The sequence below is a fragment of the Ambystoma mexicanum genome, chromosome 6q (genome assembly GCF_040938575.1).
Source record: "Ambystoma mexicanum isolate Mex_15411 chromosome 6q, UKY_AmexF1_1, whole genome shotgun sequence".
Taxonomy (NCBI): domain Eukaryota; kingdom Metazoa; phylum Chordata; class Amphibia; order Caudata; family Ambystomatidae; genus Ambystoma; species Ambystoma mexicanum.
Window position 1 is genome coordinate 1632286670 of NC_090937.1, and position 27559 is coordinate 1632314228.

At 50.1% G+C, this 27559-nt stretch overlaps 23 non-coding genes across 23 annotated transcripts; all 23 read left to right on the top strand.

Moving 5' to 3' along the window:
- The first annotated feature begins 1195 nt into the window (after window positions 1-1195).
- Window positions 1196-1267, top strand: TRNAM-CAU (transfer RNA methionine (anticodon CAU)). Its single transcript has one exon. It is a non-coding gene; the product is annotated as a tRNA-Met (tRNA).
- A 1577-nt stretch (window positions 1268-2844) lies between these two features.
- TRNAG-ACC (transfer RNA glycine (anticodon ACC)) lies at window positions 2845-2916 on the top strand. The gene has a single exon. It is a non-coding gene; the product is annotated as a tRNA-Gly (tRNA).
- A 771-nt stretch (window positions 2917-3687) lies between these two features.
- Window positions 3688-3759, top strand: TRNAM-CAU (transfer RNA methionine (anticodon CAU)). The gene has a single exon. It is a non-coding gene; the product is annotated as a tRNA-Met (tRNA).
- A 1570-nt stretch (window positions 3760-5329) lies between these two features.
- TRNAG-UCC (transfer RNA glycine (anticodon UCC)) lies at window positions 5330-5401 on the top strand. Its single transcript has one exon. It is a non-coding gene; the product is annotated as a tRNA-Gly (tRNA).
- Window positions 5402-6172: 771 nt separating this feature from the next.
- Window positions 6173-6244, top strand: TRNAM-CAU (transfer RNA methionine (anticodon CAU)). The gene has a single exon. It is a non-coding gene; the product is annotated as a tRNA-Met (tRNA).
- A 331-nt stretch (window positions 6245-6575) lies between these two features.
- TRNAG-UCC (transfer RNA glycine (anticodon UCC)) lies at window positions 6576-6647 on the top strand. Its single transcript has one exon. It is a non-coding gene; the product is annotated as a tRNA-Gly (tRNA).
- Window positions 6648-7429: 782 nt separating this feature from the next.
- On the top strand, window positions 7430-7501 carry TRNAM-CAU (transfer RNA methionine (anticodon CAU)). The gene has a single exon. It is a non-coding gene; the product is annotated as a tRNA-Met (tRNA).
- A 2431-nt stretch (window positions 7502-9932) lies between these two features.
- Window positions 9933-10004, top strand: TRNAM-CAU (transfer RNA methionine (anticodon CAU)). The gene has a single exon. It is a non-coding gene; the product is annotated as a tRNA-Met (tRNA).
- Window positions 10005-11186: 1182 nt separating this feature from the next.
- Window positions 11187-11258, top strand: TRNAM-CAU (transfer RNA methionine (anticodon CAU)). Its single transcript has one exon. It is a non-coding gene; the product is annotated as a tRNA-Met (tRNA).
- Window positions 11259-12443: 1185 nt separating this feature from the next.
- Window positions 12444-12515, top strand: TRNAM-CAU (transfer RNA methionine (anticodon CAU)). The gene has a single exon. It is a non-coding gene; the product is annotated as a tRNA-Met (tRNA).
- Window positions 12516-13689: 1174 nt separating this feature from the next.
- On the top strand, window positions 13690-13761 carry TRNAM-CAU (transfer RNA methionine (anticodon CAU)). Its single transcript has one exon. It is a non-coding gene; the product is annotated as a tRNA-Met (tRNA).
- Window positions 13762-14092: 331 nt separating this feature from the next.
- Window positions 14093-14164, top strand: TRNAG-UCC (transfer RNA glycine (anticodon UCC)). Its single transcript has one exon. It is a non-coding gene; the product is annotated as a tRNA-Gly (tRNA).
- A 2447-nt stretch (window positions 14165-16611) lies between these two features.
- Window positions 16612-16683, top strand: TRNAG-UCC (transfer RNA glycine (anticodon UCC)). Its single transcript has one exon. It is a non-coding gene; the product is annotated as a tRNA-Gly (tRNA).
- Window positions 16684-17855: 1172 nt separating this feature from the next.
- Window positions 17856-17927, top strand: TRNAG-UCC (transfer RNA glycine (anticodon UCC)). The gene has a single exon. It is a non-coding gene; the product is annotated as a tRNA-Gly (tRNA).
- A 1176-nt stretch (window positions 17928-19103) lies between these two features.
- On the top strand, window positions 19104-19175 carry TRNAG-UCC (transfer RNA glycine (anticodon UCC)). Its single transcript has one exon. It is a non-coding gene; the product is annotated as a tRNA-Gly (tRNA).
- A 782-nt stretch (window positions 19176-19957) lies between these two features.
- Window positions 19958-20029, top strand: TRNAM-CAU (transfer RNA methionine (anticodon CAU)). The gene has a single exon. It is a non-coding gene; the product is annotated as a tRNA-Met (tRNA).
- Window positions 20030-20360: 331 nt separating this feature from the next.
- TRNAG-UCC (transfer RNA glycine (anticodon UCC)) lies at window positions 20361-20432 on the top strand. Its single transcript has one exon. It is a non-coding gene; the product is annotated as a tRNA-Gly (tRNA).
- A 782-nt stretch (window positions 20433-21214) lies between these two features.
- Window positions 21215-21286, top strand: TRNAM-CAU (transfer RNA methionine (anticodon CAU)). The gene has a single exon. It is a non-coding gene; the product is annotated as a tRNA-Met (tRNA).
- A 1577-nt stretch (window positions 21287-22863) lies between these two features.
- On the top strand, window positions 22864-22935 carry TRNAG-ACC (transfer RNA glycine (anticodon ACC)). Its single transcript has one exon. It is a non-coding gene; the product is annotated as a tRNA-Gly (tRNA).
- Window positions 22936-24956: 2021 nt separating this feature from the next.
- TRNAM-CAU (transfer RNA methionine (anticodon CAU)) lies at window positions 24957-25028 on the top strand. The gene has a single exon. It is a non-coding gene; the product is annotated as a tRNA-Met (tRNA).
- A 1182-nt stretch (window positions 25029-26210) lies between these two features.
- On the top strand, window positions 26211-26282 carry TRNAM-CAU (transfer RNA methionine (anticodon CAU)). Its single transcript has one exon. It is a non-coding gene; the product is annotated as a tRNA-Met (tRNA).
- A 331-nt stretch (window positions 26283-26613) lies between these two features.
- Window positions 26614-26685, top strand: TRNAG-UCC (transfer RNA glycine (anticodon UCC)). Its single transcript has one exon. It is a non-coding gene; the product is annotated as a tRNA-Gly (tRNA).
- Window positions 26686-27467: 782 nt separating this feature from the next.
- TRNAM-CAU (transfer RNA methionine (anticodon CAU)) lies at window positions 27468-27539 on the top strand. The gene has a single exon. It is a non-coding gene; the product is annotated as a tRNA-Met (tRNA).
- The last annotated feature ends 20 nt before the right edge of the window (window positions 27540-27559 follow it).

Below are 27559 nucleotides of genomic sequence, written 5' to 3' on the forward strand. Positions count from 1 at the left end.
TCCTCTGCTAAGTTTTTTCAAATTATGTTTTTGTGTCATGGCATTAGGGCACAAAGAGCTGTAAGTGCCTGGATGCAATGTCATTCCTTGAACTTGCTGCCTCGTTCCACTCTTGCGCTAAATAGGAGAGGGTCCCAGCCCAGCCAACAAAATGTACTGTTCAATCAAACCAAACTTAAAACCAAGCTCCTTTTTTAAGGGGTCCCGGGGAAATGTTGGGCTGACCGGCAAGACCTCATGATGCGAACTGCTTCTGCGTCAAACGCAAGCTTTTTTCATTCCCAGCCAATGACTTATTCTTATTTCTAAGGGGCGCTCCATCAGAGAGCTCAGACAGGCAGGCGTTGGTGGTATAGTGGTGAGCATAGCTGCCTTCCAAGCAGTTGACCCGGGTTCGATTCTCGGCCAACGCAGATCAAATCTTTAAATTGTTCAAAATGCATTTTTTGGAAATCAGACTCATGCTGAAAGCAAAGCTGACACACTTTTCGCGAAAATCAAAACCCCATCCAGGAAAGGTTCTTGCATCCTAGTTTCTGCAACTGTCTATCGGTGAGGGGATTGAAGCGAGCAGGGCTCCTGGCCCCTCCCCGACAAAGCCCTGACGAAGGCCTGACAAAGGCCTATTCGCCTTGCCCTGACCGGCAAAGGTCCCAGCAGGCCACCGAGCACAGCACCTCAGCCTATTAGAGTGAGGTTTCAGGATCTCTCTCATCCTGTAAACCAACATACTGAGGAAGGTGAAACGTGTGGCTGCGCTCCTCACATGCTGAAGCAGCAGCAGCCCTTTCCCTGAAGCAAAGTTCCTTCATTCCTCCCTCCCATAACCCTTAGCAGGGGATTTATGGTAATTGAGTTGAGTTTCCAAACTGGCCCTTCCTTCCTTCCTTCCCATATCTGCCAGCTCGAGAAGGCTTGTTTTGTTGCACCTGGGAAGTAAAGTATCTACTTGCGAGAGAGAGAGAATGAGAGAGAGAGACAGAGAGAGAGAGACAGAGAGAGAAGGGGAAGGGGTGTTGGCAGTTAGGGTGTGAGCTAGAGAAATGAGGCCTGTCTGCAAAAGGCCATGGGATGGGAGTGCGTGGTTGCAGGTTGTTTGGCTTTGTAAGGCCTACTGCCCGCTTCACTCGAAACTGGGTCTAGGGTTGTCGGTTTGTAGGCTGTAAAAGCCCAGAAAAGCTCTTGTTCTCCAACCAGCAGAGTGGCGCAGCGGAAGCGTGCTGGGCCCATAACCCAGAGGTCGATGGATCGAAACCATCCTCTGCTAAGTTTTTTCAAATTATGTTTTTGTGTCATGGCATTAGGGCACAAAGAGCTGTAAGTGCCTGGATGCAATGTCATTCCTTGAACTTGCTGCCTCGTTCCACTCTTGCGCTAAATAGGAGAGGGTCCCAGCCCAGCCAACAAAATGTACTGTTCAATCAAACCAAACTTAAAACCAAGCTCCTTTTTTAAGGGGTCCCGGGGAAATGTTGGGCTGACCGGCAAGACCTCATGATGCGAACTGCTTCTGCGTCAAACGCAAGCTTTTTTCATTCCCAGCCAATGACTTATTCTTATTTCTAAGGGGCGCTCCATCACATAGCCCAGACAGGCAGGCGTTGGTGGTATAATGGTGAGCATAGCTGCCTTCCAAGCAGTTGACCCGGGTTCCATTCCCGGCCAACGCAGATCAAATCTTTAAATTGTTCAAAATGCATTTTTTGGAAATCAGACTCATGCTGAAAGCAAAGCTGACACACTTTTCGTGAAAATCAAAACCCCATCCAGGAAAGGTTCTTGCATCCTAGTTTCTGCAACTGTCTATCGGTGAGGGGATTGAAGCGAGCAGGGCTCCTGGCCCCTCCCCGACAAAGGCCTGACAAAGGCCTATTCGCCTTGCCCTGACGGGCAAAGGTCCCAGCAGGCCACCGAGCACAGCACCTCAGCCTATTAGAGTGAGGTTTCAGGATCTCTCTCATCCTGTAAACCAACATACTGAGGAAGGTGAAACGTGTGGCTGTGCTCCTCACATGCTGAAGCAGCAGCAGCCCTTTCCCTGAAGCAAAGTTCCTTCATTCCTCCCTCCCATAACCCTTAGCAGGGGATTTATGGTAATTGAGTTGAGTTTCCAAACTGGCCCTTCCTTCCTTCCTTCCCATATCTGCCAGCTCGAGAAGGCTTGTTTTGTTGCACCTGGGAAGTAAAGCATCTATTTGCGAGAGAGAGAGAATGAGAGAGAGAGACAGAGAGAGAGAGACAGAGAGAGAAGGGGAAGGGGTGTTGGCAGTTAGGGTGTGAGCTAGAGAAATGAGGCCTGTCTGCAAAAGGCCATGGGATGGGAGTGCGTGGTTGCAGGTTGTTTGGCTTTGTAAGGGATACTGCCCGCTTCACTCGAAACTGGGTCTAGGGTTGTCGGTTTGTAGGCTGTAAAAGCCCCGAAAAGCTCTCGTTCTCCAGCCAGCAGAGTGGCACAGCGGAAGCGTGCTGGGCCCATAACCTAGAGGTCGATGGATCAAAACCATCCTCTGCTAAGTTTTTTCAAATTATGTTTTTGTGTCATGGCATTAGGGCACAAAGAGCTGTAAGTGCCTGGATGTAATGTCATTCCTTGAACTTGCTGCCTCGTTCCACTCTTGCGCTAAATAGGAGAGGGTCCCAGCCCAGCCAACAAAATGTACTGTTCAATCAAACCAATCTTAAAACCAAGCTCCTTTTTTAAGGGGTCCCGGGGAAATGTTGGGCTGACCGGCAAGACCTCATGATGCGAACTGCTTCTGCGTCAAACGCAAGCTTTTTTCATTCCCAGCCAATGACTTATTCTTATTTCTAAGGGGCGCTCCATCAGATAGTCCAGACAGGCAGGAGTTGGTGGTATAGTGGTGAGCATAGCTGCCTACCAAGCAGTTGACCCGGGTTCGATTCCCGGCCAACGCAGATCAAATCTTTAAATTGTTCAAAATGCATTTTTTGGAAATCAGACTCATGCTGAAAGCAAAGCTGACACACTTTTCGCGAAAATCAAAACCCCATCCAGGAAAGGTTCTTGCATCCTAGTTTCTGCAACTGTCTATCGGTGAGGGGATTGAAGCGAGCAGGGCTCCTGGCCCCTCCCCGACAAAGGCCTGACAAAGGCCTATTCGCCTTGCCCTGACGGGCAAAGGTCCCAGCAGGCCACCGAGCACAGCACCTCAGCCTATTAGAGTGAGGTTTCAGGATCTCTCTCATCCTGTAAACCAACATACTGAGGAAGGTGAAACGTGTGGCTGCGCTCCTCACATGCTGAAGCAGCAGCAGCCCTTTCCCTGAAGCAAAGTTCCTTCATTCCTCCCTCCCATAACCCTTAGCAGGGGATTTATGGTAATTGAGTTGAGTTTCCAAACTGGCCCTTCCTTCCTTCCTTCCCATATCTGCCAGCTCGAGAATGCTTGTTTTGTTGCACCTGGGAAGTAAAGTATCTATTTGCGAGAGAGAGAGAATGAGAGAGAGAGACAGAGAGAGAGAGACAGAGAGAGAAGGGGAAGGGGTGTTGGCAGTTAGGGTGTGAGCTAGAGAAATGAGGCCTGTCTGCAAAAGGCCATGGGATGGGAGTGCGTGGTTGCAGGTTGTTTGGCTTTGTAAGGCCTACTGCCCGCTTCACTCGAAACTGGGTCTAGGGTTGTCGGTTTGTAGGCTGTAAAAGCCCAGAAAAGCTCTTGTTCTCCAACCAGCAGAGTGGCGCAGCGGAAGCGTGCTGGGCCCATAACCCAGAGGTCGATGGATCGAAACCATCCTCTGCTAAGTTTTTTCAAATTATGTTTTTGTGTCATGGCATTAGGGCACAAAGAGCTGTAAGTGCCTGGATGCAATGTCATTCCTTGAACTTGCTGCCTCGTTCCACTCTTGCGCTAAATAGGAGAGGGTCCCAGCCCAGCCAACAAAATGTACTGTTCAATCAAACCAAACTTAAAACCAAGCTCCTTTTTTAAGGGGTCCCGGGGAAATGTTGGGCTGACCGGCAAGACCTTATGATGCGAACTGCTTCTGCGTCAAACGCAAGCTTTTTTCATTCCCAGCCAATGACTTATTCTTATTTCTAAGGGGCGCTCCATCAGAGAGCTCAGACAGGCAGGCGTTGGTGGTATAGTGGTGAGCATAGCTGCCTTCCAAGCAGTTGACCCGGGTTCGTCAAATCTTTAAATTGTTCAAAATGCATTTTTTGGAAATCAGACTCATGCTGAAAGCAAAGCTGACACACTTTTCGCGAAAATCAAAACCCCATCCAGGAAAGGTTCTTGCATCCTAGTTTCTGCAACTGTCTATCGGTGAGGGGATTGAAGCGAGCAGGGCTCCTGGCCCCTCCCCGACAAAGCCCTGACGAAGGCCTGACAAAGGCCTATTCGCCTTGCCCTGACGGGCAAAGGTCCCAGCAGGCCACCGAGCACAGCACCTCAGCCTATTAGAGTGAGGTTTCAGGATCTCTCTCATCCTGTAAACCAACATACTGAGGAAGGTGAAACGTGTGGCTGCGCTCCTCACATGCTGAAGCAGCAGCAGCCCTTTCCCTGAAGCAAAGTTCCTTCATTCCTCCCCCCCATAACCCTTAGCAGGGGATTTATGGTAATTGAGTTGAGTTTCCAAACTGGCCCTTCCTTCCTTCCTTCCCATATCTGCCAGCTCGAGAAGGCTTGTTTTGTTGCACCTGGGAAGTAAAGTATCTATTTGCGAGAGAGAGAGAATGAGAGAGAGAGACAGAGAGAGAGAGACAGAGAGAGAAGGGGAAGGGGTGTTGGCAGTTAGGGTGTGAGCTAGAGAAATGAGGCCTGTCTGCAAAAGGCCATGGGATGGGAGTGCGTGGTTGCAGGTTGTTTGGCTTTGTAAGGGATACTGCCCGCTTCACTCGAAACTGGGTCTAGGGTTGTCGGTTTGTAGGCTGTAAAAGCCCCGAAAAGCTCTCGTTCTCCAGCCAGCAGAGTGGCACAGCGGAAGCGTGCTGGGCCCATAACCCAGAGGTCGATGGATCGAAACCATCCTCTGCTAAGTTTTTTCAAATTATGTTTTTGTGTCATGGCATTAGGGCACAAAGAGCTGTAAGTGCCTGGATGCAATGTCATTCCTTGAACTTGCTGCCTCGTTCCACTCTTGCGCTAAATAGGAGAGGGTCCCAGCCCAGCCAACAAAATGTACTGTTCAATCAAACCAAACTTAAAACCAAGCTCCTTTTTTAAGGGGTCCCGGGGAAATGTTGGGCTGACCGGCAAGACCTCATGATGCGAACTGCTTCTGCGTCAAACGCAAGCTTTTTTCATTCCCAGCCAATGACTTATTCTTATTTCTAAGGGGCGCTCCATCAGAGAGCTCAGACAGGCAGGCGTTGGTGGTATAGTGGTGAGCATAGCTGCCTTCCAAGCAGTTGACCCGGGTTCGATTCCCGGCCAACGCAGATCAAATCTTTAAATTGTTCAAAATGCATTTTTTGGAAATCAGACTCATGCTGAAAGCAAAGCTGACACACTTTTCGCGAAAATCAAAACCCCATCCAGGAAAGGTTCTTGCATCCTAGTTTCTGCAACTGTCTATCGGTGAGGGGATTGAAGCGAGCAGGGCTCCTGGCCCCTCCCCGACAAAGGCCTGACAAAGGCCTATTCGCCTTGCCCTGACCGGCAAAGGTCCCAGCAGGCCACCGAGCACAGCACCTCAGCCTATTAGAGTGAGGTTTCAGGATCTCTCTCATCCTGTAAACCAACATACTGAGGAAGGTGAAACGTGTGGCTGCGCTCCTCACATGCTGAAGCAGCAGCAGCCCTTTCCCTGAAGCAAAGTTCCTTCATTCCTCCCTCCCATAACCCTTAGCAGGGGATTTATGGTAATTGAGTTGAGTTTCCAAACTGGCCCTTCCTTCCTTCCTTCCCATATCTGCCAGCTCGAGAAGGCTTGTTTTGTTGCACCTGGGAAGTAAAGTATCTACTTGCGAGAGAGAGAGAATGAGAGAGAGAGACAGAGAGAGAGAGACAGAGAGAGAAGGGGAAGGGGTGTTGGCAGTTAGGGTGTGAGCTAGAGAAATGAGGCCTGTCTGCAAAAGGCCATGGGATGGGAGTGCGTGGTTGCAGGTTGTTTGGCTTTGTAAGGCCTACTGCCCGCTTCACTCGAAACTGGGTCTAGGGTTGTCGGTTTGTAGGCTGTAAAAGCCCAGAAAAGCTCTTGTTCTCCAACCAGCAGAGTGGCGCAGCGGAAGCGTGCTGGGCCCATAACCCAGAGGTCGATGGATCGAAACCATCCTCTGCTAAGTTTTTTCAAATTATGTTTTTGTGTCATGGCATTAGGGCACAAAGAGCTGTAAGTGCCTGGATGCAATGTCATTCCTTGAACTTGCTGCCTCGTTCCACTCTTGCGCTAAATAGGAGAGGGTCCCAGCCCAGCCAACAAAATGTACTGTTCAATCAAACCAAACTTAAAACCAAGCTCCTTTTTTAAGGGGTCCCGGGGAAATATTGGGCTGACCGGCAAGACCTCATGATGCGAACTGCTTCTGTGTCAAACGCAAGCTTTTTTCATTCCCAGCCAATGACTTATTCTTATTTCTAAGGGGCGCTCCATCAGAGAGCTCAGACAGGCAGGCGTTGGTGGTATAGTGGTGAGCATAGCTGCCTTCCAAGCAGTTGACCCGGGTTCGATTCCCGGCCAACGCAGATCAAATCTTTAAATTGTTCAAAATGCATTTTTGGGAAATCAGACTCATGCTGAAAGCAAAGCTGACACACTTTTCGCGAAAATCAAAACCCCATCCAGGAAATGTTCTTGCATCCTAGTTTCTGCAACTGTCTATCGGTGAGGGGATTGAAGCGAGCAGGGCTCCTGGCCCCTCCCCGACAAAGCCCTGACGAAGGCCTGACAAAGGCCTATTCGCCTTGCCCTGACGGGCAAAGGTCCCAGCAGGCCACCGAGCACAGCACCTCAGCCTATTAGAGTGAGGTTTCAGGATCTCTCTCATCCTGTAAACCAACATACTGAGGAAGGTGAAACGTGTGGCTGCGCTCCTCACATGCTGAAGCAGCAGCAGCCCTTTCCCTGAAGCAAAGTTCCTTCATTCCTCCCCCCCATAACCCTTAGCAGGGGATTTATGGTAATTGAGTTGAGTTTCCAAACTGGCCCTTCCTTCCTTCCTTCCCATATCTGCCAGCTCGAGAAGGCTTGTTTTGTTGCACCTGGGAAGTAAAGTATCTACTTGCGAGAGAGAGAGAATGAGAGAGAGAGACAGAGAGAGAGAGACAGAGAGAGAAGGGGAAGGGGTGTTGGCAGTTAGGGTGTGAGCTAGAGAAATGAGGCCTGTCTGCAAAAGGCCATGGGATGGGAGTGCGTGGTTGCAGGTTGTTTGGCTTTGTAAGGCCTACTGCCCGCTTCACTCGAAACTGGGTCTAGGGTTGTCGGTTTGTAGGCTGTAAAAGCCCAGAAAAGCTCTTGTTCTCCAACCAGCAGAGTGGCGCAGCGGAAGCGTGCTGGGCCCATAACCCAGAGGTCGATGGATCGAAACCATCCTCTGCTAACTTTTTTCAAATTATGTTTTTGTGTCATGGCATTAGGGCAAAAAGAGCTGTAAGTGCCTGGATGCAATGTCATTCCTTGAACTTGCTGCCTCGTTCCACTCTTGCGCTAAATAGGAGAGGGTCCCAGCCCAGCCAACAAAATGTACTGTTCAATCAAACCAAACTTAAAACCAAGCTCCTTTTTTAAGGGGTCCCGGGGAAATGTTGGGCTGACCGGCAAGACCTCATGATGCGAACTGCTTCTGCGTCAAACGCAAGCTTTTTTCATTCCCAGCCAATGACTTATTCTTATTTCTAAGGGGCGCTCCATCAGATAGCCCAGACAGGCAGGCGTTGGTGGTATAATGGTGAGCATAGCTGCCTTCCAAGCAGTTGACCCGGGTTCCATTCCCGGCCAACGCAGATCAAATCTTTAAATTGTTCAAAATGCATTTTTTGGAAATCAGACTCATGCTGAAAGCAAAGCTGACACACTTTTCGTGAAAATCAAAACCCCATCCAGGAAAGGTTCTTGCATCCTAGTTTCTGCAACTGTCTATCGGTGAGGGGATTGAAGCGAGCAGGGCTCCTGGCCCCTCCCCGACAAAGGCCTGACAAAGGCCTATTCGCCTTGCCCTGACGGGCAAAGGTCCCAGCAGGCCACCGAGCACAGCACCTCAGCCTATTAGAGTGATGTTTCAGGATCTCTCTCATCCTGTAAACCAACATACTGAGGAAGGTGAAACGTGTGGCTGTGCTCCTCACATGCTGAAGCAGCAGCAGCCCTTTCCCTGAAGCAAAGTTCCTTCATTCCTCCCTCCCATAACCCTTAGCAGGGGATTTATGGTAATTGAGTTGAGTTTCCAAACTGGCCCTTCCTTCCTTCCTTCCCATATCTGCCAGCTCGAGAAGGCTTGTTTTGTTGCACCTGGGAAGTAAAGCATCTATTTGCGAGAGAGAGAGAATGAGAGAGAGAGACAGAGAGAGAGAGACAGAGAGAGAAGGGGAAGGGGTGTTGGCAGTTAGGGTGTGAGCTAGAGAAATGAGGCCTGTCTGCAAAAGGCCATGGGATGGGAGTGCGTGGTTGCAGGTTGTTTGGCTTTGTAAGGGATACTGCCCGCTTCACTCGAAACTGGGTCTAGGGTTGTCGGTTTGTAGGCTGTAAAAGCCCCGAAAAGCTCTCGTTCTCCAGCCAGCAGAGTGGCACAGCGGAAGCGTGCTGGGCCCATAACCCAGAGGTCGATGGATCGAAACCATCCTCTGCTAAGTTTTTTCAAATTATGTTTTTGTGTCATGGCATTAGGGCACAAAGAGCTGTAAGTGCCTGGATGCAATGTCATTCCTTGAACTTGCTGCCTCGTTCCACTCTTGCGCTAAATAGGAGAGGGTCCCAGCCCAGCCAACAAAATGTACTGTTCAATCAAACCAAACTTAAAACCAAGCTCCTTTTTTAAGGGGTCCCGGGGAAATGTTGGGCTGACCGGCAAGACCTCATGATGCGAACTGCTTCTGCGTCAAACGCAAGCTTTTTTCATTCCCAGCCAATGACTTATTCTTATTTCTAAGGGGCGCTCCATCAGAGAGCTCAGACAGGCAGGCGTTGGTGGTATAGTGGTGAGCATAGCTGCCTTCCAAGTAGTTGACCCGGGTTCGATTCCCGGCCAACGCAGATCAAATCTTTAAATTGTTCAAAATGCATTTTTTGGAAATCAGACTCATGCTGAAAGCAAAGCTGACACACTTTTCGCGAAAATCAAAACCCCATCCAGGAAAGGTTCTTGCATCCTAGTTTCTGCAACTGTCTATCGGTGAGGGGATTGAAGCGAGCAGGGCTCCTGGCCCCTCCCCGACAAAGCCCTGACGAAGGCCTGACAAAGGCCTATTCGCCTTGCCCTGACGGGCAAAGGTCCCAGCAGGCCACCGAGCACAGCACCTCAGCCTATTAGAGTGAGGTTTCAGGATCTCTCTCATCCTGTAAACCAACATACTGAGGAAGGTGAAACGTGTGGCTGCGCTCCTCACATGCTGAAGCAGCAGCAGCCCTTTCCCTGAAGCAAAGTTCCTTCATTCCTCCCCCCCATAACCCTTAGCAGGGGATTTATGGTAATTGAGTTGAGTTTCCAAACTGGCCCTTCCTTCCTTCCTTCCCATATCTGCCAGCTCGAGAAGGCTTGTTTTGTTGCACCTGGGAAGTAAAGTATCTACTTGCGAGAGAGAGAGAATGAGAGAGAGAGACAGAGAGAGAGAGACAGAGAGAGAAGGGGAAGGGGTGTTGGCAGTTAGGGTGTGAGCTAGAGAAATGAGGCCTGTCTGCAAAAGGCCATGGGATGGGAGTGCGTGGTTGCAGGTTGTTTGGCTTTGTAAGGCCTACTGCCCGCTTCACTCGAAACTGGGTCTAGGGTTGTCGGTTTGTAGGCTGTAAAAGCCCAGAAAAGCTCTTGTTCTCCAACCAGCAGAGTGGCGCAGCGGAAGCGTGCTGGGCCCATAACCCAGAGGTCGATGGATCGAAACCATCCTCTGCTAAGTTTTATCAAATTATGTTTTTGTGTCATGGCATTAGGGCACAAAGAGCTGTAAGTGCCTGGATGCAATGTCATTCCTTGAACTTGCTGCCTCGTTCCACTCTTGCGCTAAATAGGAGAGGGTCCCAGCCCAGCCAACAAAATGTACTGTTCAATCAAACCAAACTTAAAACCAAGCTCCTTTTTTAAGGGGTCCCGGGGAAATGTTGGGCTGACCGGCAAGACCTCATGATGCGAACTGCTTCTGCGTCAAACGCAAGCTTTTTTCATTCCCAGCCAATGACTTATTCTTATTTCTAAGGGGCGCTCCATCAGATAGCCCAGACCGGCAGGCGTTGGTGGTATAGTGGTGAGCATAGCTGCCTTCCAAGCAGTTGACCCGGGTTAGATTCCCGGCCAACGCAGATCAAATCTTTAAATTGTTCAAAATGCATTTTTGGGAAATCAGACTCATGCTGAAAGCAAAGCTGACACACTTTTCGCGAAAATCAAAACCCCATCCAGGAAATGTTCTTGCATCCTAGTTTCTGCAACTGTCTATCGGTGAGGGGATTGAAGCGAGCAGGGCTCCTGGCCCCTCCCCGACAAAGCCCTGACGAAGGCCTGACAAAGGCCTATTCGCCTTGCCCTGACGGGCAAAGGTCCCAGCAGGCCACCGAGCACAGCACCTCAGCCTATTAGAGTGAGGTTTCAGGATCTCTCTCATCCTGTAAACCAACATACTGAGGAAGGTGAAACGTGTGGCTGCGCTCCTCACATGCTGAAGCAGCAGCAGCCCTTTCCCTGAAGCAAAGCTCCTTCATTCCTCCCCCCCCATAACCCTTAGCAGGGGATTTATGGTAATTGAGTTGAGTTTCCAAACTGGCCCTTCCTTCCTTCCCATATCTGCCAGCTCGAGAAGGCTTGTTTTGTTGCACCTGGGAAGCAAAGTATCTACTTGCGAGAGAGAGAGAATGAGAGAGAGAGACAGAGAGAGAGAGACAGAGAGAGAAGGGGAAGGGGTGTTGGCAGTTAGGGTGTGAGCTAGAGAAATGAGGCCTGTCTGCAAAAGGCCATGGGATGGGAGTGCGTGGTTGCAGGTTGTTTGGCTTTGTAAGGCCTACTGCCCGCTTCACTCGAAACTGGGTCTAGGGTTGTCGGTTTGTAGGCTGTAAAAGCCCAGAAAAGCTCTTGTTCTCCAACCAGCAGAGTGGCGCAGCGGAAGCGTGCTGGGCCCATAACCCAGAGGTCGATGGATCGAAACCATCCTCTGCTAAGTTTTTTCAAATTATGTTTTTGTGTCATGGCATTAGGGCACAAAGAGCTGTAAGTGCCTGGATGCAATGTCATTCCTTGAACTTGCTGCCTCGTTCCACTCTTGCGCTAAATAGGAGAGGGTCCCAGCCCAGCCAACAAAATGTACTGTTCAATCAAACCAAACTTAAAACCAAGCTCCTTTTTTAAGGGGTCCCGGGGAAATGTTGGGCTGACCGGCAAGACCTCATGATGCGAACTGCTTCTGCGTCAAACGCAAGCTTTTTTCATTCCCAGCCAATGACTTATTCTTATTTCTAAGGGGCGCTCCATCAGATAGCCCAGACAGGCAGGCGTTGGTGGTATAGTGGTGAGCATAGCTGCCTTCCAAGCAGTTGACCCGGGTTCCATTCCCTGCCAACGCAGATCAAATCTTTAAATTGTTCAAAATGCTTTTTTTGGAAATCAGACTCATGCTGAAAGCAAAGCTGACACACTTTTCGTGAAAATCAAAACCCCATCCAGGAAAGGTTCTTGCATCCTAGTTTCTGCAACTGTCTATCGGTGAGGGGATTGAAGCGAGCAGGGCTCCTGGCCCCTCCCCGACAAAGCCCTGACGAAGGCCTGACAAAGGCCTATTCGCCTTGCCCTGACGGGCAAAGGTCCCAGCAGGCCACCGAGCACAGCCCCTCAGCCTATTAGAGTGAGGTTTCAGGATCTCTCTCATCCTGTAAACCAACATACTGAGGAAGGTGAAACGTGTGGCTGCGCTCCTCACATGCTGAAGCAGCAGCAGCCCTTTCCCTGAAGCAAAGTTCCTTCATTCCTCCCTCCCATAACCCTTAGCAGGGGATTTATGGTAATTGAGTTGAGTTTCCAAACTGGCCCTTCCTTCCTTCCTTCCCATATCTGCCAGCTCGAGAAGACTTGTTTTGTTGCACCTGGGAAGTAAAGTATCTATTTGTGAGAGAGAGAGAATGAGAGAGAGAGACAGAGAGAGAGAGACAGAGAGAGAAGGGGAAGGGGTGTTGGCAGTTAGGGTGTGAGCTAGAGAAATGAGGCCTGTCTGCAAAAGGCCATGGGATGGGAGTGCGTGGTTGCAGGTTGTTTGGCTTTGTAAGGCCTACTGCCCGCTTCACTCGAAACTGGGTCTAGGGTTGTCGGTTTGTAGGCTGTAAAAGCCCAGAAAAGCTCTTGTTCTCCAACCAGCAGAGTGGCGCAGCGGAAGCGTGCTGGGCCCATAACCCAGAGGTCGATGGATCGAAACCATCCTCTGCTAAGTTTTTTCAAATTATGTTTTTGTGTCATGGCATTAGGGCACAAAGAGCTGTAAGTGCCTGGATGCAATGTCATTCCTTGAACTTGCTGCCTCGTTCCACTCTTGCGCTAAATAGGAGAGGGTCCCAGCCCAGCCAACAAAATGTACTGTTCAATCAAACCAAACTTAAAACCAAGCTCCTTTTTTAAGGGGTCCCGGGGAAATGTTGGGCTGACCGGCAAGACCTCATGATGCGAACTGCTTCTGCGTCAAACGCAAGCTTTTTTCATTCCCAGCCAATGACTTATTCTTATTTCTAAGGGGCGCTCCATCAGATAGCCCAGACAGGCAGGCGTTGGTGGTATAGTGGTGAGCATAGCTGCCTTCCAAGCAGTTGACCCGGGTTCCATTCCCGGCCAACGCAGATCAAATCTTTAAATTGTTCAAAATGCATTTTTTGGAAATCAGACTCATGCTGAAAGCAAAGCTGACACACTTTTCGTGAAAATCAAAACCCCATCCAGGAAAGGTTCTTGCATCCTAGTTTCTGCAACTGTCTATCGGTGAGGGGATTGAAGCGAGCAGGGCTCCTGGCCCCTCCCCGACAAAGGCCTGACAAAGGCCTATTCGCCTTGCCCTGACGGGCAAAGGTCCCAGCAGGCCACCGAGCACAGCACCTCAGCCTATTAGAGTGAGGTTTCAGGATCTCTCTCATCCTGTAAACCAACATACTGAGGAAGGTGAAACGTGTGGCTGTGCTCCTCACATGCTGAAGCAGCAGCAGCCCTTTCCCTGAAGCAAAGTTCCTTCATTCCTCCCTCCCATAACCCTTAGCAGGGGATTTATGGTAATTGAGTTGAGTTTCCAAACTGGCCCTTCCTTCCTTCCTTCCCATATCTGCCAGCTCGAGAAGGCTTGTTTTGTTGCACCTGGGAAGTAAAGTATCTATTTGCGAGAGAGAGAGAATGAGAGAGAGAGACAGAGAGAGAGAGACAGAGAGAGAAGGGGAAGGGGTGTTGGCAGTTAGGGTGTGAGCTAGAGAAATGAGGCCTGTCTGCAAAAGGCCATGGGATGGGAGTGCGTGGTTGCAGGTTGTTTGGCTTTGTAAGGCCTACTGCCCGCTTCACTCGAAACTGGGTCTAGGGTTGTCGGTTTGTAGGCTGTAAAAGCCCAGAAAAGCTCTTGTTCTCCAACCAGCAGAGTGGCGCAGCGGAAGCGTGCTGGGCCCATAACCCAGAGGTCGATGGATCGAAACCATCCTCTGCTAAGTTTTTTCAAATTATGTTTTTGTGTCATGGCATTAGGGCACAAAGAGCTGTAAGTGCCTGGATGCAATGTCATTCCTTGAACTTGCTGCCGCGTTCCACTCTTGCGCTAAATAGGAGAGGGTCCCAGCCCAGCCAACAAAATGTACTGTTCAATCAAACCAAACTTAAAACCAAGCTCCTTTTTTAAGGGGTCCCGGGGAAATGTTGGGCTGACCGGCAAGACCTCATGATGCGAACTGCTACTGCGTCAAACGCAAGCTTTTTTCATTCCCAGCCAATGACTTATTCTTATTTCTAAGGGGCGCTCCATCAGATAGCCCAGACAGGCAGGCGTTGGTGGTATAGTGGTGAGCATAGCTGCCTTCCAAGCAGTTGACCCGGGTTCGATTCCCGGCCAACGCAGATCAAATCTTTAAATTGTTCAAAATGCATTTTTTGGAAATCAGACTCATGCTGAAAGCAAAGCTGACACACTTTTCGTGACAATCAAAACCCCATCCAGGAAAGGTTCTTGCATCCTAGTTTCTGCAACTGTCTATCGGTGAGGGGATTGAAGCGAGCAGGGCTCCTGGCCCCTCCCCGACAAAGCCCTGACGAAGGCCTGACAAAGGCCTATTCGCCTTGCCCTGACGGGCCAAGGTCCCAGCAGGCCACCGAGCACAGCACCTCAGCCTATTAGAGTGAGGTTTCAGGATCTCTCTCATCCTGTAAACCAACATACTGAGGAAGGTGAAACGTGTGGCTGCGCTCCTCACATGCTGAAGCAGCAGCAGCCCTTTCCCTGAAGCAAAGTTCCTTCATTCCTCCCTCCCATAACCCTTAGCAGGGGATTTATGGTAATTGAGTTGAGTTTCCAAACTGGCCCTTCCTTCCTTCCTTCCCATATCTGCCAGCTCGAGAAGGCTTGTTTTGTTGCACCTGGGAAGTAAAGTATCTATTTGCGAGAGAGAGAGAATGAGAGAGAGAGACAGAGAGAGAGAGAGACAGAGAGAGAAGGGGAAGGGGTGTTGGCAGTTAGGGTGCGAGCTAGAGAAATGAGGCCTGTCTGCAAAAGGCCATGGGATGGGAGTGCGTGGTTGCAGGTTGTTTGGCTTTGTAAGGCCTACTGCCCGCTTCACTCGAAACTGGGTCTAGGGTTGTCGGTTTGTAGGCTGTAAAAGCCCAGAAAAGCTCTTGTTCTGCAACCAGCAGAGTGGCGCAGCGGAAGTGTGCTGGGCCCATAACCCAGAGGTCGATGGATCGAAACCATCCTCTGCTAAGTTTTTTCAAATTATGTTTTTGTGTCATGGCATTAGGGCACAAAGAGCTGTAAGTGCCTGGATGCAATGTCATTCCTTGAACTTGCTGCCTCGTTCCACTCTTGCGCTAAATAGGAGAGGGTCCCAGCCCAGCCAACAAAATGTACTGTTCAATCAAACCAAACTTAAAACCAAGCTCCTTTTTTAAGGGGTCCCGGGGAAATGTTGGGCTGACCGGCAAGACCTCATGATGCGAACTGCTTCTGCGTCAAACGCAAGCTTTTTTCATTCCCAGCCAATGACTTATTCTTATTTCTAAGGGGCGCTCCATCACATAGCCCAGACAGGCAGGCGTTGGTGGTATAGTGGTGAGCATAGCTGCCTTCCAAGCAGTTGACCCGGGTTGGATTCCCGGCCAAAGCAGATCAAATCTTTAAATTGTTCGAAATGCATTTTTTGGAAATCAGACTCATGCTGAAAGCAAAGCTGACACACTTTTCGTGAAAATCAAAACCCCATCCAGGAAAGGTTCTTGCATCCTAGTTTCTGCAACTGTCTATCGGTGAGGGGATTGAAGCGAGCAGGGCTCCTGGCCCCTCCCCGACAAAGGCCTGACAAAGGCCTATTCGCCTTGCCCTGACGGGCCAAGGTCCCAGCAGGCCACCGAGCACAGCACCTCAGCCTATTAGAGTGAGGTTTCAGGATCTCTCTCATCCTTTAAACCAACATACTGAGGAAGGTGAAACATGTGGCTGCGCTCCTCACATGCTGAAGCAGCAGCAGCCCTTTCCCTGAAGCAAAGTTCCTTCATTCCTCCCTCCCATAACCCTTAGCAGGGGATTTATGGTAATTGAGTTGAGTTTCCAAACTGGCCCTTCCTTCCTTCCTTCCCATATCTGCCAGCTCGAGAAGGCTTGTTTTGTTGCACCTGGGAAGTAAAGTATCTATTTGCGAGAGAGAGAGAATGAGAGAGAGAGAGACAGAGAGAGAGAGACAGAGAGAGAAGGGGAAGGGGTGTTGGCAGTTAGGGTGTGAGCTAGAGAAATGAGGCCTGTCTGCAAAAGGCCATGGGATGGGAGTGCGTGGTTGCAGGTTGTTTGGCTTTGTAAGGCCTACTGCCCGCTTCACTCGAAACTGGGTCTAGGGTTGTCGGTTTGTAGGCTGTAAAAGCCCAGAAAAGCTCTTGTTCTCCCACCAGCAGAGTGGCGCAGCGGAAGCGTGCTGGGCCCAGTGCTGGGCCCATAACCCAGAGGTCGATGGATCGAAACCATCCTCTGCTAAGTTTTTTCAAATTATGTTTTTGTGTCATGGCATTAGGGCACAAAGAGCTGTAAGTGCCTGGATGCAATGTCATTCCTTGAACTTGCTACCTCGTTCCACTCTTGCGCTAAATAGGAGAGGGTCCCAGCCCAGCCAACAAAATGTACTGTTCAATCAAACCAAACTTAAAACCAAGCTCCTTTTTTAAGGGGTCCCGGGGAAATGTTGGGCTGAGCGGCAAGACCTCATGATGCGAACTGCTTCTGCGTCAAACGCAAGCTTTTTTCATTCCCAGCCAATGACTTATTCTTATTTCTAAGGGGCGCTCCATCAGATAGCCCAGACAGGCAGGCGTTGGTGGTATAGTGGTGAGCATAGCTGCCTTCCAAGCAGTTGACCCGGGTTCGATTCCCGGCCAACGCAGATCAAATCTTTAAATTGTTCAAAATGCATTTTTTGGAAATCAGACTCATGCTGAAAGCAAAGCTGACACACTTTTCGTGAAAATCAAAACCCCATCCAGGAAAGGTTCTTGCATCCTAGTTTCTGCAACTGTCTATCGGTGAGGGGATTGAAGCGAGCAGGGCTCCTGGCCCCTCCCCGACAAAGGCCTGACAAAGGCCTATTCGCCTTGCCCTGACGGGCAAAGGTCCCAGCAGGTCACCGAGCACAGCACCTCAGCCTATTAGAGTGAGGTTTCAGGATCTCTCTCATCCTGTAAACCAACATACTGAGGAAGGTGAAACGTGTGGCTGTGCTCCTCACATGCTGAAGCAGCAGCAGCCCTTTCCCTGAAGCAAAGTTCCTTCATTCCTCCCTCCCATAACCCTTAGCAGGGGATTTATGGTAATTGAGTTGAGTTTCCAAACTGGCCCTTCCTTCCTTCCCATATCTGCCAGCTCGAGAAGGCTTGTTTTGTTGCACCTGGGAAGTAAAGTATCTATTTGCGAGAGAGAGAGAATGAGAGAGAGAGACAGAGAGAGAGAGAGACAGAGAGAGAAGGGGAAGGGGTGTTGGCAGTTAGGGTGTGAGCTAGAGAAATGAGGCCTGTCTGCAAAAGGCCATGGGATGGGAGTGCGTGGTTGCAGGTTGTTTGGCTTTGTAAGGCCTACTGCCCGCTTCACTCGAAACTGGGTCTAGGGTTGTCGGTTTGTAGGCTGTAAAAGCCCAGAAAAGCTCTTGTTCTCCAACCAGCAGAGTGGCGCAGCGGAAGCGTGCTGGGCCCATAACCCAGAGGTCGATGGATAGAAACCATCCTCTGCTAAGTTTTTTCAAATTATGTTTTTGTGTCATGGCATTAGGGCACAAAGAGCTGTAAGTGCCTGGATGCAATGTCATTCCTTGAACTTGCTGCCTCGTTCCACTCTTGCGCTAAATAGGAGAGGGTCCCAGCCCAGCCAACGAAATGTACTGTTCAATCAAACCAAACTTAAAACCAAGCTCCTTTTTTAAGGGGTCCCGGGGAAATGTTGGGCTGACCGGCAAGACCTCATGATGCGAACTGCTTCTGCGTCAAACGCAAGCTTTTTTCATTCCCAGCCAATGACTTATTCTTATTTCTAAGGGGCGCTCCATCACATAGCCCAGACAGGCAGGCGTTGGTGGTATAGTGGTGAGCATAGCTGCCTTCCAAGCAGTTGACCCGGGTTCGATTCCCGGCCAACGCAGATCAAATCTTTAAATTGTTCAAAATGTATTTTTTGGAAATCAGACTCATGCTGAAAGCAAAGCTGACACACTTTTCGTGAAAATCAAAACCCCATCCAGGAAAGGTTCTTGCATCCTAGTTTCTGCAACTGTCTATCGGTGAGGGGATTGAAGCGAGCAGGGCTCCTGGCCCCTCCCCGACAAAGGCCTGACAAAGGCCTATTCGCCTTGCCCTGACGGGCAAAGGTCCCAGCAGGCCACCGAGCACAGCACCTCAGCCTATTAGAGTGAGGTTTCAGGATCTCTCTCATCCTGTAAACCAACATACTGAGGAAGGTGAAACGTGTGGCTGTGCTCCTCACATGCTGAAGCAGCAGCAGCCCTTTCCCTGAAGCAAAGTTCCTTCATTCCTCCCTCCCATAACCCTTAGCAGGGGATTTATGGTAATTGAGTTGAGTTTCCAAACTGGCCCTTCCTTCCTTCCTTCCCATATCTGCCAGCTCGAGAAGGCTTGTTTTGTTGCACCTGGGAAGTAAAGTATCTATTTGCGAGAGAGAGAGAATGAGAGAGAGAGACAGAGAGAGAGAGAGACAGAGAGAGAAGGGGAAGGGGTGTTGGCAGTTAGGGTGTGAGCTAGAGAAATGAGGCCTGTCTGCCAAAGGCCATGGGATGGGAGTGCGTGGTTGCAGGTTGTTTGGCTTTGTAAGGGATACTGCCCGCTTCACTCGAAACTGGGTCTAGGGTTGTCGGTTTGTAGGCTGTAAAAGCCCCGAAAAGCTCTCGTTCTCCAGCCAGCAGAGTGGCACAGCGGAAGCGTGCTGGGCCCATAACCCAGAGGTCGATGGATCGAAACCATCCTCTGCTAAGTTTTTTCAAATTATGTTTTTGTGTCATGGCATTAGGGCACAAAGAGCTGTAAGTGCCTGGATGCAATGTCATTCCTTGAACTTGCTGCCTCGTTCCACTCTTGCGCTAAATAGGAGAGGGTCCCAGCCCAGCCAACAAAATGTACTGTTCAATCAAACCAAACTTAAAACCAAGCTCCTTTTTTAAGGGGTCCCGGGGAAATGTTGGGCTGACCGGCAAGACCTCATGATGCGAACTGCTTCTGCGTCAAACGCAAGCTTTTTTCATTCCCAGCCAATGACTTATTCTTATTTCTAAGGGGCGCTCCATCAGAGAGCTCAGACAGGCAGGCGTTGGTGGTATAGTGGTGAGCATAGCTGCCTTCCAAGCAGTTGACCCGGGTTCGATTCCCGGCCAACGCAGATCAAATCTTTAAATTGTTCAAAATGCATTTTTTGGAAATCAGACTCATGCTGAAAGCAAAGCTGACACACTTTTCGCGAAAATCAAAACCCCATCCAGGAAAGGTTCTTGCATCCTAGTTTCTGCAACTGTCTATCGGTGAGGGGATTGAAGCGAGCAGGGCTCCTGGCCCCTCCCCGACAAAGCCCTGACGAAGGCCTGACAAAGGCCTATTCGCCTTGCCCTGACCGGCAAAGGTCCCAGCAGGCCACCGAGCACAGCACCTCAGCCTATTAGAGTGAGGTTTCAGGATCTCTCTCATCCTGTAAACCAACATACTGAGGAAGGTGAAACGTGTGGCTGCGCTCCTCACATGCTGAAGCAGCAGCAGCCCTTTCCCTGAAGCAAAGTTCCTTCATTCCTCCCTCCCATAACCCTTAGCAGGGGATTTATGGTAATTGAGTTGAGTTTCCAAACTGGCCCTTCCTTCCTTCCTTCCCATATCTGCCAGCTCGAGAAGGCTTGTTTTGTTGCACCTGGGAAGTAAAGTATCTACTTGCGAGAGAGAGAGAATGAGAGAGAGAGACAGAGAGAGAGAGACAGAGAGAGAAGGGGAAGGGGTGTTGGCAGTTAGGGTGTGAGCTAGAGAAATGAGGCCTGTCTGCAAAAGGCTATGGGATGGGAGTGCGTGGTTGCAGGTTGTTTGGCTTTGTAAGGCCTACTGCCCGCTTCACTCGAAACTGGGTCTAGGGTTGTCGGTTTGTAGGCTGTAAAAGCCCAGAAAAGCTCTTGTTCTCCAACCAGCAGAGTGGCGCAGCGGAAGCGTGCTGGGCCCATAACCCAGAGGTCGATGGATCGAAACCATCCTCTGCTAAGTTTTTTCAAATTATGTTTTTGTGTCATGGCATTAGGGCACAAAGAGCTGTAAGTGCCTGGATGCAATGTCATTCCTTGAACTTGCTGCCTCGTTCCACTCTTGCGCTAAATAGGAGAGGGTCCCAGCCCAGCCAACAAAATGTACTGTTCAATCAAACCAAACTTAAAACCAAGCTCCTTTTTTAAGGGGTCCCGGGGAAATGTTGGGCTGACCGGCAAGACCTCATGATGCGAACTGCTTCTGCGTCAAACGCAAGCTTTTTTCATTCCCAGCCAATGACTTATTCTTATTTCTAAGGGGCGCTCCATCAGAGAGCTCAGACAGGCAGGCGTTGGTGGTATAGTGGTGAGCATAGCTGCCTTCCAAGCAGTTGACCCGGGTTCGATTCCCGGCCAACGCAGATCAAATCTTTAAATTGTTCAAAATGCATTTTTGGGAAATCAGACTCATGCTGAAAGCAAAGCTGACACACTTTTCGCGAAAATCAAAACCCCATCCAGGAAATGTTCTTGCATCCTAGTTTCTGCAACTGTCTATCGGTGAGGGGATTGAAGCGAGCAGGGCTCCTGGCCCCTCCCCGACAAAGACCTGACGAAGGCCTGACAAAGGCCTATTCGCCTTGCCCTGACGGGCAAAGGTCCCAGCAGGCCACCGAGCACAGCACCTCAGCCTATTAGAGTGAGGTTTCAGGATCTCTCTCATCCTGTAAACCAACATACTGAGGAAGGTGAAACGTGTGGCTGCGCTCCTCACATGCTGAAGCAGCAGCAGCCCTTTCCCTGAAGCAAAGTTCCTTCATTCCTCCCCCCCATAACCCTTACCAGGGGATTTATGGTAATTGAGTTGAGTTTCCAAACTGGCCCTTCCTTCCTTCCTTCCCATATCTGCCAGCTCGAGAAGGCTTGTTTTGTTGCACCTGGGAAGTAAAGTATCTACTTGCGAGAGAGAGAGAATGAGAGAGAGAGACAGAGAGAGAGAGACAGAGAGAGAAGGGGAAGGGGTGTTGGCAGTTAGGGTGTGAGCTAGAGAAATGAGGCCTGTCTGCAAAAGGCCATGGGATGGGAGTGCGTGGTTGCAGGTTGTTTGGCTTTGTAAGGCCTACTGCCCGCTTCACTCGAAACTGGGTCTAGGGTTGTCGGTTTGTAGGCTGTAAAAGCCCAGAAAAGCTCTTGTTCTCCAACCAGCAGAGTGGCGCAGCGGAAGCGTGCTGGGCCCATAACCCAGAGGTCGATGGATCGAAACCATCCTCTGCTAACTTTTTTCAAATTATGTTTTTGTGTCATGGCATTAGGGCAAAAAGAGCTGTAAGTGCCTGGATGCAATGTCATTCCTTGAACTTGCTGCCTCGTTCCACTCTTGCGCTAAATAGGAGAGGGTCCCAGCCCAGCCAACAAAATGTACTGTTCAATCAAACCAAACTTAAAACCAAGCTCCTTTTTTAAGGGGTCCCGGGGAAATGTTGGGCTGACCGGCAAGACCTCATGATGCGAACTGCTTCTGCGTCAAACGCAAGCTTTTTTCATTCCCAGCCAATGACTTATTCTTATTTCTAAGGGGCGCTCCATCACATAGCCCAGACAGGCAGGCGTTGGTGGTATAATGGTGAGCATAGCTGCCTTCCAAGCAGTTGACCCGGGTTCCATTCCCGGCCAACGCAGATCAAATCTTTAAATTGTTCAAAATGCATTTTTTGGAAATCAGACTCATGCTGAAAGCAAAGCTGACACACTTTTCGTGAAAATCAAAACCCCATCCAGGAAAGGTTCTTGCATCCTAGTTTCTGCAACTGTCTATCGGTGAGGGGATTGAAGCGAGCAGGGCTCCTGGCCCCTCCCCGACAAAGGCCTGACAAAGGCCTATTCGCCTTGCCCTGACGGGCAAAGGTCCCAGCAGGCCACCGAGCACAGCACCTCAGCCTATTAGAGTGAGGTTTCAGGATCTCTCTCATCCTGTAAACCAACATACTGAGGAAGGTGAAACGTGTGGCTGTGCTCCTCACATGCTGAAGCAGCAGCAGCCCTTTCCCTGAAGCAAAGTTCCTTCATTCCTCCCTCCCATAACCCTTAGCAGGGGATTTATGGTAATTGAGTTGAGTTTCCAAACTGGCCCTTCCTTCCTTCCTTCCCATATCTGCCAGCTCGAGAAGGCTTGTTTTGTTGCACCTGGGAAGTAAAGCATCTATTTGCGAGAGAGAGAGAATGAGAGAGAGAGACAGAGAGAGAGAGACAGAGAGAGAAGGGGAAGGGGTGTTGGCAGTTAGGGTGTGAGCTAGAGAAATGAGGCCTGTCTGCAAAAGGCCATGGGATGGGAGTGCGTGGTTGCAGGTTGTTTGGCTTTGTAAGGGATACTGCCCGCTTCACTCGAAACTGGGTCTAGGGTTGTCGGTTTGTAGGCTGTAAAAGCCCCGAAAAGCTCTCGTTCTCCAGCCAGCAGAGTGGCACAGCGGAAGCGTGCTGGGCCCATAACCTAGAGGTCGATGGATCAAAACCATCCTCTGCTAAGTTTTTTCAAATTATGTTTTTGTGTCATGGCATTAGGGCACAAAGAGCTGTAAGTGCCTGGATGTAATGTCATTCCTTGAACTTGCTGCCTCGTTCCACTCTTGCGCTAAATAGGAGAGGGTCCCAGCCCAGCCAACAAAATGTACTGTTCAATCAAACCAATCTTAAAACCAAGCTCCTTTTTTAAGGGGTCCCGGGGAAATGTTGGGCTGACCGGCAAGACCTCATGATGCGAACTGCTTCTGCGTCAAACGCAAGCTTTTTTCATTCCCAGCCAATGACTTATTCTTATTTCTAAGGGGCGCTCCATCAGATAGTCCAGACAGGCAGGAGTTGGTGGTATAGTGGTGAGCATAGCTGCCTACCAAGCAGTTGACCCGGGTTCGATTCCCGGCCAACGCAGATCAAATCTTTAAATTGTTCAAAATGCATTTTTTGGAAATCAGACTCATGCTGAAAGCAAAGCTGACACACTTTTCGCGAAAATCAAAACCCCATCCAGGAAAGGTTCTTGCATCCTAGTTTCTGCAACTGTCTATCGGTGAGGGGATTGAAGCGAGCAGGGCTCCTGGCCCCTCCCCGACAAAGCCCTGACGAAGGCCTGACAAAGGCCTATTCGCCTTGCCCTGACGGGCAAAGGTCCCAGCAGGCCACCGAGCACAGCACCTCAGCCTATTAGAGTGAGGTTTCAGGATCTCTCTCATCCTGTAAACCAACATACTGAGGAAGGTGAAACGTGTGGCTGCGCTCCTCACATGCTGAAGCAGCAGCAGCCCTTTCCCTGAAGCAAAGTTCCTTCATTCCTCCCTCCCATAACCCTTAGCAGGGGATTTATGGTAATTGAGTTGAGTTTCCAAACTGGCCCTTCCTTCCTTCCTTCCCATATCTGCCAGCTCGAGAATGCTTGTTTTGTTGCACCTGGGAAGTAAAGTATCTATTTGCGAGAGAGAGAGAATGAGAGAGAGAGACAGAGAGAGAGAGACAGAGAGAGAAGGGGAAGGGGTGTTGGCAGTTAGGGTGTGAGCTAGAGAAATGAGGCCTGTCTGCAAAAGGCCATGGGATGGGAGTGCGTGGTTGCAGGTTGTTTGGCTTTGTAAGGCCTACTGCCCGCTTCACTCGAAACTGGGTCTAGGGTTGTCGGTTTGTAGGCTGTAAAAGCCCAGAAAAGCTCTTGTTCTCCAACCAGCAGAGTGGCGCAGCGGAAGCGTGCTGGGCCCATAACCCAGAGGTCGATGGATAGAAACCATCCTCTGCTAAGTTTTTTCAAATTATGTTTTTGTGTCATGGCATTAGGGCACAAAGAGCTGTAAGTGCCTGGATGCAATGTCATTCCTTGAACTTGCTGCCTCGTTCCACTCTTGCGCTAAATAGGAGAGGGTCCCAGCCCAGCCAACAAAATGTACTGTTCAATCAAACCAAACTTAAAACCAAGCTCCTTTTTTAAGGGGTCCCGGGGAAATGTTGGGCTGACCGGCAAGACCTTATGATGCGAACTGCTTCTGCGTCAAACGCAAGCTTTTTTCATTCCCAGCCAATGACTTATTCTTATTTCTAAGGGGCGCTCCATCAGAGAGCTCAGACAGGCAGGCGTTGGTGGTATAGTGGTGAGCATAGCTGCCTTCCAAGCAGTTGACCCGGGTTCGTCAAATCTTTAAATTGTTCAAAATGCATTTTTTGGAAATCAGACTCATGCTGAAAGCAAAGCTGACACACTTTTCGCGAAAATCAAAACCCCATCCAGGAAAGGTTCTTGCATCCTAGTTTCTGCAACTGTCTATCGGTGAGGGGATTGAAGCGAGCAGGGCTCCTGGCCCCTCCCCGACAAAGCCCTGACGAAGGCCTGACAAAGGCCTATTCGCCTTGCCCTGACGGGCAAAGGTCCCAGCAGGCCACCGAGCACAGCACCTCAGCCTATTAGAGTGAGGTTTCAGGATCTCTCTCATCCTGTAAACCAACATACTGAGGAAGGTGAAACGTGTGGCTGCGCTCCTCACATGCTGAAGCAGCAGCAGCCCTTTCCCTGAAGCAAAGTTCCTTCATTCCTCCCCCCCATAACCCTTAGCAGGGGATTTATGGTAATTGAGTTGAGTTTCCAAACTGGCCCTTCCTTCCTTCCTTCCCATATCTGCCAGCTCGAGAAGGCTTGTTTTGTTGCACCTGGGAAGTAAAGTATCTACTTGCGAGAGAGAGAGAATGAGAGAGAGAGACAGAGAGAGAGAGACAGAGAGAGAAGGGGAAGGGGTGTTGGCAGTTAGGGTGTGAGCTAGAGAAATGAGGCCTGTCTGCAAAAGGCCATGGGATGGGAGTGCGTGGTTGCAGGTTGTTTGGCTTTGTAAGGCCTACTGCCCGCTTCACTCGAAACTGGGTCTAGGGTTGTCGGTTTGTAGGCTGTAAAAGCCCAGAAAAGCTTTTGTTCTCCAACCAGCAGAGTGGCGCAGCGGAAGCGTGCTGGGCCCATAACCCAGAGGTCGATGGATCGAAACCATCCTCTGCTAAGTTTTTTCAAATTATGTTTTTGTGTCATGGCATTAGGGCACAAAGAGCTGTAAGTGCCTGGATGCAATGTCATTCCTTGAACTTGCTGCCTCGTTCCACTCTTGCGCTAAATAGGAGAGGGTCCCAGCCCAGCCAACAAAATGTACTGTTCAATCAAACCAAACTTAAAACCAAGCTCCTTTTTTAAGGGGTCCCGGGGAAATGTTGGGCTGACCGGCAAGACCTCATGATGCGAACTGCTTCTGCGTCAAACGCAAGCTTTTTTCATTCCCAGCCAATGACTTATTCTTATTTCTAAGGGGCGCTCCATCAGATAGCCCAGACCGGCAGGCGTTGGTGGTATAGTGGTGAGCATAGCTGCCTTCCAAGCAGTTGACCCGGGTTAGATTCCCGGCCAACGCAGATCAAATCTTTAAATTGTTCAAAATGCATTTTTGGGAAATCAGACTCATGCTGAAAGCAAAGCTGACACACTTTTCGCGAAAATCAAAACCCCATCCAGGAAATGTTCTTGCATCCTAGTTTCTGCAACTGTCTATCGGTGAGGGGATTGAAGCGAGCAGGGCTCCTGGCCCCTCCCCGACAAAGCCCTGACGAAGGCCTGACAAAGGCCTATTCGCCTTGCCCTGACGGGCAAAGGTCCCAGCAGGCCACCGAGCACAGCACCTCAGCCTATTAGAGTGAGGTTTCAGGATCTCTCTCATCCTGTAAACCAACATACTGAGGAAGGTGAAACGTGTGGCTGCGCTCCTCACATGCTGAAGCAGCAGCAGCCCTTTCCCTGAAGCAAAGTTCCTTCATTCCTCCCCCCCCATAACCCTTAGCAGGGGATTTATGGTAATTGAGTTGAGTTTCCAAACTGGCCCTTCCTTCCTTCCCATATCTGCCAGCTCGAGAAGGCTTGTTTTGTTGCACCTGGGAAGTAAAGTATCTACTTGCGAGAGAGAGAGAATGAGAGAGAGAGACAGAGAGAGAGAGACAGAGAGAGAAGGGGAAGGGGTGTTGGCAGTTAGGGTGTGAGCTAGAGAAATGAGGCCTGTCTGCAAAAGGCCATGGGATGGGAGTGCGTGGTTGCAGGTTGTTTGGCTTTGTAAGGCCTACTGCCCGCTTCACTCGAAACTGGGTCTAGGGTTGTCGGTTTGTAGGCTGTAAAAGCCCAGAAAAGCTCTTGTTCTCCAACCAGCAGAGTGGCGCAGCGGAAGCGTGCTGGGCCCATAACCCAGAGGTCGATGGATCGAAACCATCCTCTGCTAAGTTTTTTCAAATTATGTTTTTGTGTCATGGCATTAGGGCACAAAGAGCTGTAAGTGCCTGGATGCAATGTCATTCCTTGAACTTGCTGCCTCGTTCCACTCTTGCGCTAAATAGGAGAGGGTCCCAGCCCAGCCAACAAAATGTACTGTTCAATCAAACCAAACTTAAAACCAAGCTCCTTTTTTAAGGGGTCCCGGGGAAATGTTGGGCTGACCGGCAAGACCTCATGATGCGAACTGCTTCTGCGTCAAACGCAAGCTTTTTTCATTCCCAGCCAATGACTTATTCTTATTTCTAAGGGGCGCTCCATCAGAAAGCTCAGACAGGCAGGCGTTGGTGGTATAGTGGTGAGCATAGCTGCCTTCCAAGCAGTTGACCCGGGTTCGATTCCCGGCCAACGCAGATCAAATCTTTAAATTGTTCAAAATGCATTTTTGGGAAATCAGACTCATGCTGAAAGCAAAGCTGACACACTTTTCGCGAAAATCAAAACCCCATCCAGGAAATGTTCTTGCATCCTAGTTTCTGCAACTGTCTATCGGTGAGGGGATTGAAGCGAGCAGGGCTCCTGGCCCCTCCCCGACAAAGACCTGACGAAGGCCTGACAAAGGCCTATTCGCCTTGCCCTGACGGGCAAAGGTCCCAGCAGGCCACCGAGCACAGCACCTCAGCCTATTAGAGTGAGGTTTCAGGATCTCTCTCATCCTGTAAACCAACATACTGAGGAAGGTGAAACGTGTGGCTGCGCTCCTCACATGCTGAAGCAGCAGCAGCCCTTTCCCTGAAGCAAAGTTCCTTCATTCCTCCCCCCCATAACCCTTACCAGGGGATTTATGGTAATTGAGTTGAGTTTCCAAACTGGCCCTTCCTTCCTTCCTTCCCATATCTGCCAGCTCGAGAAGGCTTGTTTTGTTGCACCTGGGAAGTAAAGTATCTACTTGCGAGAGAGAGAGAATGAGAGAGAGAGACAGAGAGAGAGAGACAGAGAGAGAAGGGGAAGGGGTGTTGGCAGTTAGGGTGTGAGCTAGAGAAATGAGGCCTGTCTGCAAAAGGCCATGGGATGGGAGTGCGTGGTTGCAGGTTGTTTGGCTTTGTAAGGCCTACTGCCCGCTTCACTCGAAACTGGGTCTAGGGTTGTCGGTTTGTAGGCTGTAAAAGCCCAGAAAAGCTCTTGTTCTCCAACCAGCAGAGTGGCGCAGCGGAAGCGTGCTGGGCCCATAACCCAGAGGTCGATGGATCGAAACCATCCTCTGCTAACTTTTTTCAAATTATGTTT